This window comes from Euprymna scolopes, chromosome 28 (assembly GCF_053919585.1).
Source record: "Euprymna scolopes isolate OS-2025 chromosome 28, ASM5391958v1, whole genome shotgun sequence".
Classification (NCBI taxonomy): Eukaryota; Metazoa; Mollusca; class Cephalopoda; order Sepiida; family Sepiolidae; genus Euprymna; species Euprymna scolopes.
In genome coordinates, this window is record NC_136509.1 from 85,998,764 (window position 1) to 86,003,763 (window position 5,000).

Here is a 5,000-nt window from a genome sequence, read left to right on the forward strand (position 1 = left end):
TACTAATAAAAAAAACAGAAACAGAGAAGGGGTATAAGGTCCTCCCACAAATCACAACGGATAAAATTACAGACCTAAACAATTTCATTTACTCGGGAGCCAAGATGGTATGTATGAAGTTCGAAGCAGAAAAACAGCCGGGAAAAGATGTATCGACAAAACCTTGATGGGAAATAAGGCTAGAAACTTAAATAAACAAAGAAAAAAGCCAAAACGATAAACAGGAAGAAAGGTACGTGGTTAAGATGACAATTTGGAAACATTACTACAGAGGCTAAACAAGAAACACGAAGAATCGTACAAAAATAGCAGAAAAAAAGAGAGACTGAGACGATATAGATACAAATCTGTACAGTGCAAACAACACAATATATTTGAAAACAACGAAAGCCAAGTCTATCAAAATATGAACGGAGGACAAACAAAAACAACAGAAACAGAACTTTACCCGAGTAAGATATGGGCAGAATGACGGGGTCACAATAGGTATGCGGAATTGCTGAAAGATATGAAAGAAGAGTTACAACAAATCGAAAAAGGAACAGTAAATGAAATTAGCAAGGAAACCCGGAAGAAGACCATAGCAAAAATGACGATCTGCAGAGCACCAGGACACAACGGGATACATGCAAGCTGGTTTAAAAAAATTCACGACATTACACTATGCTGAGAAAGTGCAAAACCTAAGAAAATTTATAGAGGAAATAAACGTGCCAGATTGGGTGACAAAAGGTGAGACCACACTGATACAGAAGGACATACAGAAGGAAACCGCCCCCAGCAATTATAGGCCGATCACGTACTTACCCAATATGTGGAAAATACTAACAGCATAATTGAGGGAAGAAATCTACCACTCCCTGAATAATCGTGAACTTCTTCCTGAAGAACAGAAAAGATGCCAAGAAGGTAAAAAGGAACACACGATGTGCTATATATAGACCAAAATTCCTAAAGGAGATAAAACAGAAAAGAAACAATATCGCCATGACGTGGATCGATTACAAAAAAGCATACGACAGGATCCCCAAAACCTGGAGAATAGAATGCTTAAAAATGTATAAAATACCGAGTAGGATCATCAACATGATAGAAAATGCAATGTAAACGTGGAGATTGGAACTGACAGCTGATGGATGACAAACAACAGAAATTAATATACAAATACCTATCGTTCAAGGAGACTTATTATCACTTCATCATAGCCATGATGCCCATGAACACTATGCTGAGAAAGTGCAAAGCCGGTACAAGTTCTCTAACCCGGAGGAAAAATGAACAACCTGATGTACATGGACGATCTAAAACTTTTCGCAAGGACCGAAAATGAAGTAGAGACAGTAATAAACACTACCAGGATGTTTAGCAAGGATATTCAAATGGAATTTGGTATGGAAAAATGTGCACTACTAGTTATAAGAAAGGGAAAACTGGAGACGATAGAAGGCATGAATCTACCCAACCAAACGGAGATGAGGACACTAGAGGAACAAGACGCCTACAAATACCTGGGAGTTCTGGAAGCAGACACCATCAAAGCAACAGAAATGAAAGAGCATTGAAAATGAGTATCTCGAGAGAACAACAAAACTTCTAGATAGCAGAAACCAAATAAAAGCTATAAATATATGGGCAATATCACTAGTAAGATACTCTAGACCGTTCGTAGGGCGGACTAAAGAAGAACAGCGATAGGTCGATCAGATGACCAGGAAACTCATGACCATGCACCACGCACTACACCCGAAGGACGATGTTGACCGACTCTACGTGAAATAGAAAAGACGACGTTAGGAAACTGGTATGTATAAAAGACTGTGTGTATGACACCAAAAAAGAACTAGAAAAATACATAACATAAAACACTGAAAGGATAATCATGGCAGCGAAGGACACAAAATAAAAAAGAAAAACAGAGAGACAAAGGATAAGACAAGAAAAGAAAAATAGGAAGAAAAACAACTATACAGAATATTCGTAAGGATGACAAAAGATGAGAATAACAAAAACACTAAGGCATGGATGAAAAAAGGGCAGGTGAAGCGAGAAACTAAATCCCTAGTAACGACAGTACAAGATAACTCAATATAAACTAATCACATCAAAGCAAAGATCGACAAAACACAGGAAAACAGCAAATGTAGACTGTTGACAAAGAAACGGAACGATAAACCATATAGTAAGTGAATGTAACAAACTACCCCAAAACAAATAGTAGAACGAGCACGATCACGTGGGAAGGGTAGTACACTGGGAATTGTGCAAACAACTGTATCTCGAACGCGCAGACAAATGGTACAAACATAAGTTAGTAACAGTAACTGAAAACGAGAATCACAAAATCCTATGGGACATGGACATACAAACGGATAGACCCATCCAAGCAAGAAGACCGGATGTAGTAATGATAAAGAAGAAAGAAAAGTCCTGTCAAATCGTAGACGTTGCTGTTCTAGCTGACCACAGGGTGAATATCAATGAAAAGGAGAAACGGAACAAATAAACAGAGAACTGAAAGGGATATGGATGATGAAAAAAATCAAGATAGTTCCTATACTAATAGGAGCACTAGGAACATCCCGAAAAACTTACAAAAAAGAATGAAAGGTATTGGAACCAGAGGAATAACTGAAAAGATACAACAAATAACAATAATGAAAACAGCAGAAATATTAAAGAAAAACTTTAAATAGGAGGGAGCCTAATACAACTGAACCACATGCGCGGATCAGACAAAGAAAAACATGAAGAAGCGTTACATGGAACGAAGAACATTGGAGATACATATCAATAAGTTCTCTATCCCCTCCCTCATCCTCTCCCATTACCCAATCGTCACCCCCTCCGCCCCCCTCAAAAGAATGATGCTAAATAGTCGAGAACGGTCAAGAAGAATGGAAAGACCTAGGAGAGAGCAATGGCCAGACCTCCGCTGGGAAAGTGCGATGAGAACTAGAACAGCGGGGAGGCTTATTGCCATTCAAATTCCAGTGGAGACCAATGGCCGCTGCTAGCGAGAAATCGATGTTAATCGAATGTTGCAAATTTATTTGCAAATGTTATCAGAAGAGGTGGAGAGCACTGGAAGACTGGGGAGACATGTTACTCAGCTTCAAGAGAACACCACAGGCCATTTTCAAGGAGAGATCTTTTATGACCTCTGTGAAAGCTCCTTGCGAGCCAATAATAATAATAATAATAATAATAATAATAATAATAATAATAATAATAATTATTATTATTATTATTATTATAATAATAATAATAAAACAATAAACGTGTGTCTTTTTTGTCTATGCCATGTCATTATTAAGGGTACTTGGAATAAACGTTTTATCTGGGCTGACGTTATAATCATAATCAGGGCCACGAACCATGGTTTAACCACTAAGGAGGCTGTCTTATCAGCAGGTGCAAAGTACTGAGGCTGCTGTATTGCCAGTTGGTGAATGGATTATGGACCATGCAGTAGCTTCTCGTGGGGCTTCTTGATACCATATTAGTGGGTAATTCTTACGACTTTACCTTGACATGTGCTACAAAAAATATATTTCCTCGTTTCTTATTCTCTCTTACTTTCCCTCTCTGCCCTGGATTAAGCAAATCTGTCGAGCTATTCCACAAATCTCGCAAAACCATCATAAAATGTTTCCAGGAAAAAAACATACACACGATTAAACCCAGATCTCCAACTTCCAACATATACCCCCACTACCGTGTCACCTTTTCCAACATCAGGAGTCTGCGATCCAACATTCCAGATGGTGAAACCCAATTACAGGAGACTAAACCAGACCTATTATTCCTAATCGAAACTGGCGTTGGACCGACTATTTGAGTAGAAGTGTTCGTAATTAAAGGATACTGTAACTTAACATACAAATCTGACCCCCAACACGGCCATGGGCATAAAATATGTTCCTACACGGCTTTTCATGTGATATAGACATATCCAGAGAAGAAACTAAATAACCCTATATGTGCTTCCAGGTTGCACTTGATCAGTCGACTGCGTTTATATTTGCCCTCTATCGCCCCACAACAGCGGAGTTACTACCTTTAAGAGCGTATCTGATAAAATTGACCACACCCTATCTGCTCATCCTTAGGCTAACACTCACGGCTGTGGAGACTTCACTGTTCACAATGTGGAATGCTTAAATAGAGAAGTAGCCAACCACCTCAGCAAAAACAGAAGCTTTCTTCGCGACATGCAATACGGTTTCTGTTCTACTAGATCTACAGCACATGTGCTTACCGTTATTTCTCATAGGATTAGCGAAACTCTCAACGGAGGCTTCTATTCTATGGCAATTGCTCTTGACATATCAAAGGCTTATGATAGGGTTTGGCATAAAAGGTCTACTTCACAAGATCTCACGTTATAGTATAACTGGAAAGGCCTTTCAATAACTCAATCATTTCTCTCTGGCTCCTATATGGTTGATTATTATAGAAAACTGATCACATATAATGATAGAAGATGTATCGCGACACAGGAATGGGTATGTTTGATCTGGCATAATGATGATTCATTGAAATTGTTGGGTCTGCGTACGCGCCTGGTCCACACAGTATGGAAATAAAAATTTAAAATTAAAAAAAGAAAAACGTTTACAAGTGTTTTTGATATAGATTTACATAATAATACGTTGATATATGGTATAATAAAATTATGGGGTATTCGTTCGCGCCTGACCTCCATAGAATGGAAATATCACACAGTTTAACAAGCTTTTTTAATATAGATCCACAGAATATTGTGATAAATTTTTCAGTGTGAACAGGTATGGTATAATAAATGATGGGATTTATCTATTTTATTTTTACTTCCATCATATTTTGCTTTGGTTTTGATACCCCCAAATTCGAAGCTATTTCTTTATAACCCTTCCTTTTACATAATCTATCATACTTTCATAAATCAGAGTCCATTTTCTGTAGGCTGTTTTTGAACGCAGTCAACGACGGGTACTTTTGCTAATATATATATATATATA